This window comes from Lepidothrix coronata, unplaced genomic scaffold (genome assembly GCF_001604755.1).
Source record: "Lepidothrix coronata isolate B3197 unplaced genomic scaffold, Lepidothrix_coronata-1.0 Scaffold45, whole genome shotgun sequence".
Classification (NCBI taxonomy): Eukaryota; Metazoa; Chordata; class Aves; order Passeriformes; family Pipridae; genus Lepidothrix; species Lepidothrix coronata.
The window spans coordinates 4,398,616-4,416,202 of record NW_016690225.1 but is presented as its reverse complement, the minus strand read 5'-3'; positions in this window follow the sequence as shown (position 1 = coordinate 4,416,202).

Below are 17,587 nucleotides of genomic sequence, written 5' to 3'. Positions count from 1 at the left end.
TGGAGCACCTCCTCCTTCTCTGACCTTGGTGCCTGCAGAGCTGTGCCTCTCACATGTTCTCACTTCTCTCTTCTGGCTGCAGTGCCGTTGTGCAGTTTTTTCCCTTCTTCTTAAATATATTTATCCCAGAGGTGCTACCACCACTGCTGATGGGCTCAGCCATGGCCAGTGTAGGGAACAGTTGTGATTTCAGAAGAATTCGTAATGGGAAAGCTAGAAACTTGATTTTGCTCAGGAAGCATGCAAAGTGCCCTCTCAAGAGCATTAGATGGTTTTTTCCCTTCTGCAGTGCAGAGGGGGTTGCAGAGAGAGCTGTGTTATCTCTCTCTGCTATGCTGGAGAGAGATAACCCTAACAGACATGTACAGAGAGGCCTTGGAAGACAGGAGAGAAACAGAGAAGATACTAAAGGCCCTGGAGAGGGCGGGAACTTGCCTTTTTCTCCCTGGGGCCCAGTGTTTAACAGCACTGTGAGGTATTTGTAAGTTTTTTCATGTTCTGGCCTCCTGAATAAACTTTTGAATTCTTTCCACTGCCTTGGCATTTCTGGAGATACCTGTGTATCTTACTTTACAGCCAGCAGTGGGTCCATCATGGAGCCACCTGGTATTGGCTCTGTCACACACAGGGGGCAGCTTCTAGCAGCTTCTCACAGAAGCCACCCCTTATACCAAAACCTTGCCACATGAACCCAATACACTGTTCACTGGAATAAGACAGAAACCCACTTGGTTTCTGGTAGGACTTTATCAAATATTTATTCTGACCATATTGGAAAAATTATATTAGAAATTGTTTCCTGAAAATGCCCCTGATTTATTTTATTTACTCCATTCCAACTAGGTTGTGTAAACTAGAGTGTGAAGGCTGTAAGCTGGGTAGCCCTGAAGGTGAACCCTGCAGAGCTGCAGGCAGGACTGCTGAGCCACACTCCACTTGGGGTGTTTCTGGGTCCTTCTTGCTGAGATACCACTGTGCTGAACAGAAATAATGAGGTATCCCTTTGCACCACACTTGGCTGGAGCCACTGGCAGGTTCCAGGTGCTGGCAGCAGCTCCACAGAGTGCCCTGCAGCTGGGGGGTCCTGCTGCTGCACCACTCACCCTGCCATCCCTGCTGCAAGGGCTTAGGGATGGGACTGGCAGCTTCTCGTCTCCCTTTGAACAACCCAATGTCTTTCCAGAAGAAAGCATAACTGTCCATAGATGCTAGCTACAAATTGCTGGGTGAGAGACTATGACTTATGTTAAGCAAGAAATGGCTATACTTTCTCAATCTTAGAAAACAATCTGTTAATTTAGCCCTTGAATTTAGTTATGTATCTGAAAGTTACTCCAAAAAATTACCCCTGTGACATGGCCCAAAGGGAAATCTAAAATCATGCTGACAGTGAGAAGGTAAAAAGTGAATTTTCCTTCACTTCCCAGTGAAGGAAAGTGAAGGTAATACCCAGAGACACATTGTGCTAAAAAATAGTGCTGGTGCATGATAGTTCCTCATCATTGACTTCTAAGTGTTTGTGTTCTGGTTGGAAAAATGCTAGTTTATAAAATATTTAAGCAACAACTGTTCTTACTCTGGAAAAAGTCCAAGCTCCTATTAAGTGCAATTAGATTTTTATCTGATAGTACAGGATGATGGTACAGATTTTGATGGAAGATCTGAAAGAGTGCCTTGTTATCTGACTGAAGCCAGTCTGTGTGGCAGCAAGGAGTAGCTTGCTGTGTGTTGCTCTGGCAGGTCACATTCAGAAGAGGTGGCTGGGGGCAGCGAGGAGGAAAGAATGAAGGAGAGAAGCCATCTCTGAGACGTCCCATTTTCTCCCCACTCTTTGATTTGCACTAGAGAGGCATCTGTGCCAAGATGACCTCAAGTTCTCCAACACTTTTCAGTTACGTTTTCTCTTTCCCTTCAACCATTTTCTATGTTGGACTATATGCCTTCCTGTCTGTTCCCATCCGTGCATGCACAGGCAGAGCTGGACATCTAATCTTTGCCAGCTTACTCACAACATGGGCATTCAGAGGCCAAGAACTTGCCGTGTTTTTCTTGGCAGTGTAAGGGACTAGGACTCCTTGCCCAGAGACCGTCACACAGCTGCCTAATGAAAAACAGGAAAGCCTTCCAGAAAAAAACAAAACCTCTCTGCTGAGGAGAAGCAAGGCTTGGCATCACCCACATTTCCTACCCTTCATCCCACCCTGCAGCATTCCTGTGCGTTACTCATCCCTCTGGTATCAGCTGCAGGGCATCTGATATTACAGAGCAGTAGGACAGAGGATAGCATGGGATGTTACTGGAGACAGGTCAAGCCGGCAGCCAGCTCTCCAGACCCTGCTCCAGACTGTGGGGAGCAGGAGATGTGGCTGCACACAAACTGGACCACTGATCACAAACCACTTCTGCCTGTTTCTTACCCCGACAGGATGAAACAGAGGAATGTAGTAGGAACTCCGATGTGGTTGAGCCCTGACCTTCGGCGGCGTGAACATCGCCAGCAAAGTGAAATAACCTCGGCACAGAGAGCGGAAAACCAGGCAGGGTTCTCGCTGGGATGTGCTCGTAGTGCGGGGATGAGGTTGGACGGAGCTCATTGCTAAGCCCAGGGCCAGCCCTAGGTGTCCTCGTAAGGCAAGAGGCGGTGCAGTGAGCCGAAAGAGAAAATAGCTGTTCTCGGGGTAATAAAGGGGAAAAGGAGCCAGAGCCACAGCGGTATTCCAGGTCAGAATCCTCAGTGGATTTTTGCCCGAGTTGCTACTCGTGGGCTTATCCCCAGCCCGCGCAGCTGGTGCAAACTCCTTACGTCCCAGTGTCCCGGTGGAGTCACTAAGCGGAGCAGCCACGGTGACTCCGCAACCCTCGCCTGCTGCATTCCCATTGGGAAAGCGTGAAGGGAAGCTGAAGCCAGTGGTGAGGCTGCCCGGGGTCACCCCAGGCGGGAGACCTCCAGGCAGACGTGCCGTGTAGATGCCCTACGAGCAGGGTAGACCCTCTGTATGTGTTTTTAAAGGCATTCTGTGGCACAGGCTGGAAAATAGACCAGCCTGTCCCTTTCCAACATTTGTTTCAGCCATACACTGCTGAGAGCAAAACCACCACAGTCCAAATTAAAACATGTAATATCCCAGTGCTTCCAGACATGACACCTCCTGAACAACCATGTGAGGTGAGAAGGAGAATTCCCCTTTTAAATACAGTTAGGTCTTGCTCTTAAAATAATCAATTCTAGACAACAAACTTCACTGTTTTAAAAAACTCTGCCTAGGCCTCCTCAGAGAGTGGCACAAATCAGCATATTTCAGATTTTTGTCTTTTTCCCTTTGTTTGCAGAGCAGCCCAACTGGCACATATCCCAAAACTTCCTCTGGGGTGGAGATTCAGCCACTTCCAAAGGTACATGTGAAAAGCAAAGCTCCAGAAGGGAGTGCTCACATGTCCCTGACTTTCCACTTCCCAGTCATCCCAGTACATGTGGTGTCATCAGTGCCTGACCATTCCCACTCAGGCCACAGGGGTTCAAAGAGGTGGCATGTCCAGGAGGGGAGAAGGCAGCCATGCACCCACTTCAGTCCCTCCAGCTGTGACTCTGGCTTTCAGTGGCGTGTTTGGCCTTGTCTTGAGCTGATAAAGTGTGATGCTTGCCCTGAGTCCCAACCCAGTGCTAGGACAAAGCATTTCTTATCCTATCTTGGAAAAGCAAAATCTACAGAACAGAAAGGAAACTTAGAAGATTCCAACCATGCAACAAGAGCATCCAGGGAAAAGCTTTGCAAGTTGCCATGTTTCTCATTGTGTGCCTTCTGTGCTTGTATGTTTGTACAAAGCTCTGTACTGGTTTTCAAGATATACCAGGGCAATCTGTTCTCCAGAGGAGAAGAACACATCCTCCAGGACCATGCTGTCCAGAGGGGATCATCTGCCAGGCATATCAGCAGTCAGGATGTCAGCAGAAGAGTTTTCTCTTTCCAGCTCTGCTTCCATCCTGAAAGGGAGGTTTTATTTCCCTTTTGTCCTGATGCAGCCAACAGAGCTTTGTAATGTGAAAACTTTGGTACCAAGTTGGCTGTTGCAATGGCATGCTACGACACCACAGAGCTGACATACAGCAACCAGAGGCACGATGCTGTTCTAGACATGCCCATAGGATGATGTGATGTGGTGAGTCTGATGCTCTCATTGCAACTGAAGTGAAAAACATTATGATAGATTTTGTCATAGAACTGCTCTGTCTTTACAACTTTTCCTCATCTGTGCCTAAAGTTTGAGAGAAATGACTTAGTGACAGCCTATGTACACCCATTTCCTATCTTTTATCATCAACAAATACAAAGGGTGTATAAACTTGGTCTGTACTAGCTACTTCCTTGTAAACAACTTTTACTGGTGAAGCCCACTGGTTCAAAATCAGCCAGATTTGTGTTTCTCTGGTACCTGTAATGAAAAGACATCTATGGCCTGTGTCCTGGGACACCACAGGTGGCATGTACCTCCCAGAGGACACTACAGGCAGTACTGAAATCGATAAATACTAGTGCTGTGTCTTCATGGCATACCTCCAGTTGGAGATCAGCTGCTATGACAGGCCCTACAATAGGAGTTGATGATTTAGCAGCTACTTTCAAAAATGTTTTCAATGGGGCAGGAAACACTGACATAACACCAAGTTCCCAGTCCTGTGACTTGCCTGATGATTTCTGTGGGGATAGGAGTTGAAAAAAAATAACATGTACCCATCATATCCCAGCTCCTCTGTCCTAGTGCTCCCATGAGCTCTGCCTGCTCCAAGAAGCAAAGCTCAACCTAGTTGAGAGGAACTGCAAAGATGGTTTCCAGGGAAAAAGGCTGGTTTCGCCACTGTTTTCCTCTTTGCCAGCCTTACCTTCTTCTTCAGGACTACAACCTGCCTCCCTGCTCCTCTCCCCAGGTAACAAATCTCCATGGTTGAATCTCCTGTCCAGCTGCTTCTTTTGCTCCTGCATAAACTCTGCCACCTGATTTTACCCCGTTTGCCTTCCTGCCCCTCTGCAGCTCCATGTCAGCAGCCTTGCACCCATAGGATGCAAAGCTGTGCCTGCTTCCATTGCCCAAGTGGTGGAAGAGACACAAAAAACTTGTGAAGGCAGACATGGGCATGAGCCACAAAATAGTCCTCTAAAAATGCCTCATTACTTTGCATTATGAAAGAAGACTCTGCAAGGCTTAGGCAGCCTAGACATGAGGACTCAGCGCACAAACTACAAGACTGTGTTTGGCCTTTTTTGTCCATGGTTAACAAAAAAAAAAAAAAAAAAAAAAAAAAAAAAAAAAAAAAAAAAAAAAAGAAAAGGAAAAGAGGGAGGTGCTGAAGAGCTCCAGTCTCCAGTTTGTCCAAACTCAGTCTATGTGGCAGCTCAGATTTCAGTGTGTGAAGAAGAAGGCTGGTGTGGCCTAAAGAGTGAGTGAGCTGTAAATTGTCTGCGAGGAGACAAGCAAAGGAAATTCTGCTTTTATTCAGAGACAGGAGAATAGCTGAAATGGAGACCTGCAGGACATATAGGGGTGGTGAGAAGATGAGGATAACCCAGCAAAGGGTTAACCCATCTGATAAATTGAGAAGATAATCAGGAGGCAACCCAAGAGTGAGCAAAAGAGAAGAAAGCCAGGGAAGATGTAGACAGTAGGGAGAGTTTGGCAGTGTCTGTGAAGCCTGATGGTTCAAGGGATATAAGGCTGGCATGTAATTTGGGATGGAAGGCCTTTTTGTGTTTGCAAAATTTTATCTTTAAAGAAAATTCAAAAAAAAAAAAAAGCTTCTCTAATTTTAAGCCACTCCTTCCAATTTAGACATTGTCAAGTGATTGCCAAGGAATGCTTTCATATTCTTAGCTCGTTTCTTTGGCATGCAGCAAGGCAGGCAGGAACTTCTCTGTGTCTGGCTACTGTGGAACCGGTTTTGGGTATGCAACTGGCAACTCTTTTCTAGGCTAAAAAAGCCTAGCAACTCCTTCTTCCCAAGAAAAGCTAGAATTTCCATCCTCCCTCTGCTTCTCTCTGTGTGGCAGATAGAAACAAAAAAAAAAAAAGAATGCAGCATTTCTGAGGTAAAACGAAAATGGCCTCAGTTGAAACGTCAGGACTTAGTGCTGAGAGGGAGCTTCTCATGGTGAGGTTGGGAAGCAGCTGGGTTATGCAGCACTGTGCTGATGGCTGTGTCCTGCAGCCATGGGACAGCAGGTGAAGCTTTACATTGCTTGTGGTAGTGATCCTAACATGGACTTAGGCTTTTGCAGGCTTGCAGCAATTTTTTACCTAGATCAGGAGGGATAAAAGTCTGTTTATGTTGACTTTTTTTTCCAAGATGGGTTGAGGGATCAGACCCTTGCTCATTTGTTGTCCTCTACAAGGATCTGAGCTTCAAACTCATCTCACATTAGACCTTCAAGTTTTCCAGGCATCTCAGCACACAGCTCTCCAGACAGAGGAGAGCACCAAGAGACCTGTGTAGGTCCAGTCACTGCCCAAACCAGTAATGCCCAAGTCCCAGAGGGATTCAGTTTGGAAGGTAAGCAATAGGCAATCCACAAACTGCAATAGTGGTCACTTTCTGTTTTCTGAGAAGGGCTTAGCTTCAAAGTTCTTATTAGACCCCTGTGTTTAGGGCACTTCTAGAAAGTGGAAGGTCAGATGCGCTGCTGCCTCTGAGGGTTCAAGTCCTCATAATCTCCACGCAGAGTATCTAAATCAATTCCTTAATGTAGTTTTTAAAGGGTTTCTGGTGGAGAGAGAGGACATGATGGAAATTCTCCATCCTCTTTATTGGACTTTGATACCACAGAGAACAAAACAAGATATTTGTAAATCTGTGCATGAATATGCATTGTGCTGACATCTTCACTACTGTATCTTCTCTTCTTCCTGCCTAATCTAAAAGCACATGAAACAGAGCGAGCAATGGCCAAGGTCAAAGGGGAATTTTCAGAAAAATAGAAGGTCTTTTATAATAAGGGAGATAAAGGAAGTTAGAAATTGTTCTCCTGTAAAATAGGAGTCTGGGGGGTGAGCATGATAGAGGTACATATAATTAAATCATTTAAGTAAATTGCAGAATTGATCATTGCAAAATATGAAAGGGCTTGCCAAGCGATCAGTCAAATTAATGGAAAAGATGTGGCTACAGTAGTTAGCATAGTGGCATCATAATTGTCATTTTTATTATTGTTATTATCTGGTTTAATATTCAGTGTTCTGGTTACCATTGTCTGTGTGCCATCTCAGTCCAGGGAAATCCACACACACAGGCTGCTGAAACACGGTAAATATGTCAGGGAAGGATAATTTTGCAGTGGCTGTTTCTTGTGTTCTTTCTCTAAGCATCCACATCTGCCAGGAAGAAAATATGGGTTCTCTGGTCTGACTGAGTTATGTTCTTACAAAATTCAGTGTTACTTGGTAAGCAGGCATAGGAGAAAGGACAGACTTCAGCCTAGCAGGTAGGCATTGGGTTAGGAATCCTGGGCTTTGGGAGCTGGATCAGAATTCAAGCAGTCACTAGTAGAACTACAGAAGAAGAGAATACAGGCTACTCAGAAGAGGTCCCCTAGCAGGTAAACTCCCGATCACCAGCATGCACATGCCCTTCTCTGGTGGGAGCCTTGCCCATGCCTGGTGGCTCCTCCTGTGGTGGCTGTTAGTGGCTGAGCATGCAATTGAATTAGTCTTCAGCTTTCTGGGTGAGCCCTCTAAACACTAGCATTGCACAGGAGACAGCTAAACCAGACACAGCTATGTTACTCTGTTCCTTGACAGCCTGCCCAGCCCTCACAGCAGCCACACAGAATAGGTAGGTGCTTTGTCTCTTGGGTTGACTCAGGGCTCCCACAGGACTACCAACTACCTCTCTAACAGCCTTGACTAAGCAGGATATAAGGAAAGCCTCAGTGCATTTTCAACTGTTTTGCTCCATGTTCCTGCTCTAGATGAACTGAGTCATTCATATCCTTTTCCCTAACTACTCAAGTAATGTATTAATCCATCTCTACTTGCTCTTTCTCATGCCCCAACTACCTTCCCAATCAAGCCTTATAACCTGATTAATGGGTACAGGTCACATCTTGGGCAACACTGCTTTAACAGCTTGTTAATATTAACTAGCCACTTTGACAGAATTACTGGTTGCTTGGAACCATGGAACAGATACCCAGCTGTACCATTAGGTGGAAAACATTTGAGGCTCACATACAGTCCAAGGAAAGCAAACCGTCCTGGCTGGCCACGTATGCACACAAAACATATAGTTATCTTATTCCCTGTATGGTCCTAGCCCGAGCTGCCCTGCACTCTGCAGGCTTGGCCTGAGAGTCTCACAGGCAGGCAGGATGCAGCCACAATGCTTAGAGAGGGGGAGAATTTAGCTGTATGGCATTGTGGTTTAACCCCACACAGCAACTAAGCCCCACACAGCTGATTGTTCACTCCCCCACCAGTGGGATGGAGGAGAGAATTGGAAGGGCAAAAGCTAGAAAACTCATGGGTTAAGATAAAGACAGTTTAATATGGAACAGAAAAGCCACTCACTCAAGCAAAACATGAAATTAATTCACTGCTTCCCATGTGCAGGCAGGAGTTCAGCCATTTCCAGGAGAGCAGGGCCTCATCACACGCAACCATTACTTGGGAAGACAAATATCATCACTCCAAATGTCCCCCTCTTCCTACTTCTTCTCCCCAGTTTATACACTGAGCATGATGTCATATGGTATGGAATATCCCTTTGATCAGTTTGGGTCACCTGTCCCAGCTGTGTCTCCTCCCAACCTCTCATGCAACCCCAGCCTCCTTGCCAGCGTGGCAGTACGAAAAGAAAAAAGGCCTTGGCTCTGTGTAAGCCCTACTCAGCACTAACAAAAACATCTCCATATTAATTAACCCTGTGTTCAGCATGAATGAAAAACACAGCCCCATACCGGCCACTGTGAAGAAAATTACCCTAGCTAAAACCAGCACATGGATACAGGCTGAACTGGCCTTAAGGCGTGTTGGCCCCCTTGGACTGTTTTATTTTCTAGTGCAGATGTAGCATATGTGCCTCCCAGCAGCTTCCACTGGCAAAACCAGGTTATATCTACCAATTACACAGAATCACATCTTAAATTTCATGTACCCAAATATTTTCTTGGTTTTGCTACCAGGCTCTCTACAGAGCTAGAGCTATGTTATGCCTTTGTGGTTACATCCAGCAGTACTTGATGGTGCATCACATACTATACAGGACCAAAGGAGCCCTTCACAGATGAGGAGGCCGATCAAGCACTACAGCTCCAGGCAACAATGAAGCCTCAGAAATTTATGATTCAACCTTGTGAAAATGAAGCATCATTTGAGTCTCATATAACAAACGTTCTTTTTACACACACTGTCTTCAAGTCCAATTTCTTGTAAAACATCTGAAAGCTGCATCTTGACTTTGTGTCTGAAATAGGAAACAGATGTTCTCATGCATGGAGAGGGTCTAATATCACTGCCTGTTCCCTGTAGAGCAAGGGAACTGATTTGCTTTCCTGATAAAAGAAAGTCCAGTTCGAAAGCATAGCAATTTGGAAATTACAAAACAGAAGCACATAACAGTTGGGGTTGAAAGAGACCTCTGGACATCATTTGGTCTACTCCATGCCCCACTTCTCAACACAGGGTCGGCTAGAACAGGCCATCCAGGATTATGTCCCAGTGGCTTTTGAGTATCTCCAGAGATGGAGGCTCCACACTCTCTCCAGGCCACCTGTGCCAGTGTTTGACCACCCTCACAGTAAAAAAGTGTTTTCTTATTTCAGATAGAATTTCCTGTGCTTGAGTATGTGCCCATTGCCTCTCTCCCTGTCAGTGAGCACCCCTGAGAAGATGGTCTGCTTTCTTCATACCCTCCCATCAGATATTTATACCCACCAACAAGATATCCCCTGAACTTTTTCTTCTCCAGTCCGAACAGTCCCAGCTCTCTCTGCCTTTCCTCATATGACAGATGCTCTTGTCCCTTAATCATCTCTCAGACACTTCATGGGACCCACTCCAGTAAGGTCACACCTTTCTTGTCCAGGAGAGCCCAGCACTGGACACAACATGCCAGGTGGTCTCACCAGTGCTGAGCAGAGGTGAAGTGTCACTTCCCTCAACATGCTGTCAACCCTTTGTCTAATGCAGCCCAGGATACTATTAACCTTCTTTGACATGAGGGAGAATTGCTGGCTCATGATCAGCTTGTTCACCAGGACACTCAGGGCCTTTTTCTGCAATGTTGTTTTCCATCTGGTTGGGCCCTAGTCTGTACTAGGGCATGGGGTTATTCCTCCCTCCTCCAGGTGTAGGACTTTGTATTTTTCTTTACTGAGCTTCATGAAATTCTTCTCTATCCCCTTCCCCAGCCTGTCCAAGTCCCTCTGAATGGCATCAGTTACTCCTCACAGTTTTGTATCATCAACAAACTTGCTAAGTTTGTCCCATCACCCAAGTTATTAATGAAGATGTTAAGTAATATTGTCCTTAGCATCAGCTCTTGGGTACACCCCCTAGAGTCTGCCTCCAGATGGACTTTGTGCCACTGATCACAACCCTCTGAGCCCAGAAATTCAGCCAGTTTTTGGTCCACCTCATTTTCCACTTATCATGCCCATAACTTCTCTGCTTGTCTATGGGGATGTTACAGGTCTTGAAACCCTGGCTAATGTCAAGAAAAAGAACATCCACTCATCTGCCAAGTCATTCATCTCATTATAGAAGGCTATGAGGTTGGATAAGCACAATTTCCCCTTCACAAATCCATGTTGACTACTCCAATCACTTTGATCGAGTGAGGCTTCTTCCAGTTACCTGAAGAAGACCTCAGCTATTACTTCTTCTGTACGAGATACCCACTAGTACAAAATGAATGATTATTCAGCTGCATGCATGTTTCTAATTTAGTCCAATGGACAAAGTTATAGCAGAGACATATACAAACAGGGAGAGGAAAAGATCAGAAAATGTTGTGTGATGTTGTGTTTTGAGATTAGGCATCCAGAACACTGCTGTGTGTGATGGAGCATCACAGGTCTGCTCTGAATATCACAGACTAAAAGGGATCTCAGACTAAAAGCAGAAAGAGATCTTCTCCAAGCAATAGTTTGTTGGGCCCTAAATATTGCATCAGAAGGTTTGGAGAGGATGTAAGGAGCATGTCCTAATGTTTAGAAGGTGGATATCTCCAGGGAAGATGTCCCTACTCCCTGACTCCCTGCTCCTCTGTTTCTGGGTGTACTCAGGACCCACAAAAAATGCCAGCACCTCTGGAAAGCTGCAGGGTTGACAGAAGTTCACACCTCTTACTTCTGGTAGCAACCTGCAGCCAGGGGTAAGAGTGTAGCTGACAGCAGAAAAGCAGATCTTCCTTCCTCTGAAGGCCTGAGGTGGAATGAGTGGTGGAAAGGAGAAACATGGAGAGAGGGAGGAGCACAGAGGGGAGGATAAAGGACAGAAGACAAAGGAGTTTTAATGGGAGTTATCATGCTTCCTCAAATTTGTACATTCAAATCTGATTGTATCTGTAAATGTTTTGTGGGGTCTTTACCTGTGTCAGATGACAGACAGGTAGTCACATGAACAATTTGATTTTAGCTAATTCAGAACAGAACATTCACATCTCCTTATATTCCGAATTCGTGATAAGCAATATCCTCACATCCTCATTTCTGCTGATGCTTGCTTTCAGCTTCCAGTTTGGTACCCTTTTCCTAGATCATGTGTAGTACTTGGAGAAACCCTCCTGATCTTCTAAACACAAATGCACTTCCCCTCTTCCTTCACAGGAATTTCCAGAGCAAGACATGTTTCCAGTGCTATTGACCTAATACTTTGTTCCCCAATTTTGCCCTTATATGGCATTTGTTTAAAAAATATCACACCTCAAAGCAGAGATGGGTTACCTATGAAGACTGTGCAGAGCCATGCAAACCATTGCCTGACAGTAATGGATGTCCAGAGCATTTTAGATCAACATGAGGCAGGCTGCTAAATTTGGGTTCTCTCACCTTTGCTATAAATGCAGAGTTACAGCACTGACGTTACCTCAGCATTACACAGACAATAAGTGACAGCAGAGAGTCATCCAGCAGGAGGGTTTTGCAATTGGAATGGGTAAACAGATTATCTTTTGTTGTTCTTGTCTGCTTATGCATTTGCTGGTGATGTTATATAACCTACACCCGCACTCAGGGTTTGTTTTAATGTATGAAGGCAATATCCTTAAAGTCCTTTGCAAACACATGGAATATATCTTGGGAAACAGTTTGTTTAACATTTTTAAAAGAAGGCAGACCAAGAGTACATCATGCTTGCCTGCTGCCCAGTCCTTTTCACTACAGCAAATATTAGTATCAAATATGTGGAGAGAGAAAGCTGTTTCTGAAGAGCATTCACCCCTTCTGAATGTTGCATTTGAATTGTGCATTTTAAAAGAACAGGGAAAGCAATACAAAAGTCACAAAAAACTTAATTTTGATAAAAGCTTCACCCTTTATAAAATCTAGAAAGTACAGTAGGTGACTGCATTTAGGCCATGTCCTCAATAGTCCCTTTTGCAGAAGGTGTAAGAGAATGGCACAAAATTTCAAATTACTGCAACAGAAGACAGTGGTTATTGCACTACTTACACATGTCCTTACATACACATCTTTCTGGCAAGGTAAAATATCCTGCAGCATATCCACATTTTAAAGCCTCTTTAAAGCCAGAGGACACAAAAGTGTAATTAGGTCGTAAAGTGCTTTAAGTGGTCTCCTTAAATTAGTCTCATCTTGTGGTAGTTAAGATTAACAAACAATTTAAGATTTTAAGGTGAAAACTACTCTTTTATGCTGTTTTCATAGCAAACCCAAAATTACCTCTTGCTGCAAGCTAAATTCCTCGTGGATTCTGGAAGAAAGAGTAAGAAATCAAGCACAGGAGTGTGCAGGCATTAGAGCTCATTCTTGTACTTTCAGTAAAGCCCTATGTGGATGACAAAATATATCTGTAATTATCATTGTGTGTTTGGCTTCTGCAATTCCTGCCTGGAAAGAAATATTGCACTAGCATATCCTTGGTAATATTGTAAAAAAATCACAAGAACAGCTCAGGAATATTTCAACGTTAATAATCCTTTGTGTTTGTCTAACAGGCTTACTCAGTGACCTCGGAGCAAGCATTGAACTCTACAGCTGGGAGGGGAAAGTGGAAACATGGCTTTTGGGAGAAATGCAAGCGTGCCCTGGCCATGACTGGCCGTTTGCCACAGCTGGAGAATGGTTCGCTGAAAAAGACGGAAAGTGCCATTGCCATTTTCCCCCAGCAAAACATTAAAACTTTTTCTCCCTGCTACTGATGCCACTGTTTCTGAACATGCATTGAAAACAATCTGTTCTTATGGATTTAAAAATATACAGTTTGCTTCATAGATAGCTGGAATAAATCTATTTAGTTTTTCTTCTTTGTCAGACGTATCTATTTAGGCTTGTGGTCATTCATGTTTAAACCAGAATTGTTTTCCCTTGTGTTTCCCACATTTTTTTTTTAAAGCAGTTGTTCCTCTGTAATGGGATAGTAGCAGAAGTAAACCAGCTTCCACGTGTTTAGAAACAAAAGAACAATGAAACATTCAGCCAAGCTTGCCTCAACAGATTACTCTTTTTTTATACTTTCAAGGCAATTTGAAACAGGAAAACTGCCCGAGAGCTCAAAGGATTTGGGAGGAGGAGCTCTGAACAGCAATTGTGACTCTCCTGGTAGATTAGGCGCCAGATCCTCATCTAATCTCCTGGAAGTTGTGCAACTGCCCAAACAGAGCCAGTAGAAGAATTTGGTCCCTTTTCTTGTAGTAGTACGCTCAGGGTAAAGCACTGTGATTAATGAGTTACCATTTGCAATCTGGACACGTGACAGCAGCTCCAGATTTCTCATCAGCATAAGCAAAATTCAAGACACTTTGCTTATGGTCCTGGGGAGACGTGGAAGAGCAAAGCAGGACCCAAGCAGGCAAGTGCTAGGATTTTGGGAGTCAGTGCAGCGGAGGCAGGTGGCCCATGGCTCCCCTGGCTTGCTGCCATGGGCTGCTGCTGGGCCTTGCTTGTAGCATGGATGAGTCCTGCCCTGCCTTTGCCTGTGGCAGTTGTGACAGAGGACTAGTTATTTACATCCCTCCAGCCAACAAGTTTTACATCATCATCCCGCAGGCTGACAGCAAACAGGCGACGGAAGCAGTCACCTGGGAAGCTGCCAAGGCACTTCTGTCAAATTTCCTGCACCTACACTTCCTTAAATACTAGGTAGCACTTATATGGGATTTCTTCTGTCTGGAAGCATATAGCTCTTAATAAGGCTACATTTTGAACCTTGAAAGCAATTTCCAGTTGTGTGATCTGAAACCACTGCAACATTATTAACCACCTTGCTCTAAGACATGAAAAAAATGACGGAGGTAGAGGGAGGAGGGCATCATCTACATGCCTTCAGTCAGGAGCTGCAGTCACGACATGATGTGAAGACATCTTCCCAGCACTCCTAGGACATGCAGAAAGATATCAAATTCAGTTCAAACTGCTGAAGGTAATTTCAGCCAGCAGTTTGCAATCACATGGGCTGGAAAACCGCCCAGATGATGATTAGCACTCTACAAAAAAAGCACCAGGGATCAGTAATGATGAGGGCTTTTTGATGAGCTGCTGCTGGGCTTGGAGCACAGGGTGCTGTGTTTCCTACCATGCTCAGCAGCTCTCCCACCATTTGCCCTTTGCACCATGACCAGCTGGTGGTGACAGCCCCTGGCATCTTTCGCTTCTGGTCTTTTGCCTTTCTTTGGCAGTAGGAGGATTCAGGTGCTTGGTGAAGCCAGGGAGATGGTTGGCCTTCAGCTGGCTGGACTTATGGTGCTAGCAAAGGTTTCCAAGAAAGTTAAGCTTACAACTTCTGTTGTTGTTTTAAAATAAGATATGGTTCTGGGGTTTGCCACCAGAGCATTTCAAAAAGAGAATGTTACAATAGATTTTATGTGAATGGCTGCATTCTTTACAGTTCTACAGTTTATTTAGACTGTTCAAAATGTCAGCTTCTTTTCCAGGCAGCATTCCCTTGTTACCATATCTTCAAACCTTACCCAATTTCTTTCTGCTCCTCAGCTTTCCCCTTAAGATAACTTCCTTTTGTTTTCTTTCCAGTGTTCCATCAGCTTTCAGTTTTACTTTCTGACCTTCCTTTTTGATTCTTTTTCTCAGCTAACTAAACTGATCATCCAACACCATAAATATTTGTGATTTTAGTGATACCATGTAATGTAAAAAGGAAGGAGGCACAGGAAGGAAGTACATATATTTAGAAGAAAAAGAGGATGTTCTGAAAGTACCTGCAGAGAGAGGCCAGCGATGTTGGTATTGGTGCTGAAAAAAATTGCATATGCAATGGGTGAATGATTTTATGATCTGGTTTCATCTGAGGGATCAAACTGTTCTGACAGAGGAACTTTAGTCTTGACCACAGAGATCAGTCTGTTCTTAATTTAAGATGCAAATACAGCATGAAGAAAGAGACTTCTGTGTTCCTCTGGTGACCAAGGCTCAAACATCCCTGTGCTGGGCTGTAAGGGTGCACTTAATAGTCATGGTTAGAAGAGCATAGATAATTAGACTGGAAGAGGCATCAGTCAGTGGAACAGTCAGTAGGGCTAGAAAATCCCAAGTGGAGATTCATGTTACTAACACAAAACTGACCTGCACACAAGTGAGACCAACAGATTAGGTACTAGACAAGGATGGAGGCAATTTGGGTCCCAAATTTCTATTTGACTCATGTCCATTGAGCCCCAGCCAACTACCCTTCCCAACAGGTAAGAGCAAGTCCGAGATGCTGTGCCAGGTATGGCGTCAGGACAGCCATGTCTAGCACCGGCTGCTAGAATTAAAATAATTAAATTTAAATTATAACAAAAATCTGGACCGTTTAAACACAAGCAGAGACTTATCACTCTCTTACCGACCAAAGCTTCTGCTAATGATACCTACTGTACAAATACTGTGCTCAGCCTCAGAGGGAGGAGGCTTTGAATAATGCCACTGATTTTCTCCCTTAAGGTCCAGAAGGTTTGCAGAAGTCTCATAAGATACTCCCTTTCCAGCCCTTATTTTCCCTTTCAAGACTACACTCAGAACTTTGCCCCTCCTGTTCATTTCAGGAGCCCTGTGCTGCCTTCCCATCTCCACCATGCAGCCCAGAGAGATTCTTGCTGTGTCCTGGCACCACTTGCCTTGAACATCTCAGCTAAGGCTAAAGCAGTGTGAAGAGGGCATGACATGAATAATTAGTCCCTACAGATCTACTGGGATGTTATCAGCAGCTCAAGCTGCACCTTGGGCACCTCCCCAGGCGCTCCCAGAAGAGGAGGGAGCATTGAACCAAGTCAAGCCCAACCTGTCCCTGCCTTTAACCAAAACTTTTGGCCTCACCAGCAAAAAACATGCCTTGAAGTACCTCAGGGAGTGGCCTGCAACGGCACATCCTGAGGCAAGAGGCTGTGAGGCAGCACTGACTAAGCTGTGGAAAACAAAACACAAGCTTCCCTGAAGGGCTGGGCCAAACGCCCGCACCTGAGTCACCGCGGCTGCCCTCCAAGCAGATACCACTCCCTGCATCGTAAGTCTGCTGGCAAGCACTGACCTACAAAGCCAGGGTGACCCTGCTCTCCAGCCATCATTCCTGGTATCTGTAATTTCACTCATCTGCTTACAGTTTTTACAGAATGCAGAAGTGTTCTCCAGTGGATAAAACAGAACTGAGTACAGAATTTTTTTTTTCCCTTAACAAGGGATGTTTTTCAGATAAAATAGCATTTAAAAGGGGAACATGATAGCTACAGGGGTTTTAATAGCTTTTACCCAGAGTGATGTAATTAGTCATGATCCAAGAACAGTTTGCCACATGAAATCCAATTTCTAGTCATTGTGTAAAATCAATGTGAGGCTCATTTCTTTCTGTTGTTAAAATCAATGGCAATTTGAGTTTAAGAAGAAGCTGAGCCTTGATTCTGTAAAAATATAAACCAGAACTTTCCCTCTTGGCCCTGCTCTTTTTAAGAAAAGAAACCCATCAAATCTACACCATGACAGTTTCCCTCTCTTCTAAATATAAATTTCTGAATAAGTTTCAAAAAACACTTCACTCTTTTCATATGACATTACCCATCGAGATGGTTCTGTGACGTTTTAACAACTTTATATGAACTTCCCAAAGTACCTAGGACTGGACAGCTTTTGTGTAGGTGGTGGTTTTTCGTAGCTGTATGACTCTGGGGTCTCTTACTCTTTGCATCATAACAAGCCTCGGGAACATTCCTGAGGCTCTAGGAAGCAGATCCACCGTATCCCACCACCTGTGGACACACTACAACTTGCAGGGGCCAGTCACAGCACTAATTTGCTCTAAGGCGTCATTGACAAATAGAAAAAACGACTGAGCTGAGAGAGGTATAGTCAATACAAGCTGTTGTAAAGCTACTTTATTTCAGTTCTAATTGTACAAGATCTGACAGCATGGTTTTCTTCCTCCATGAGCATTCAGT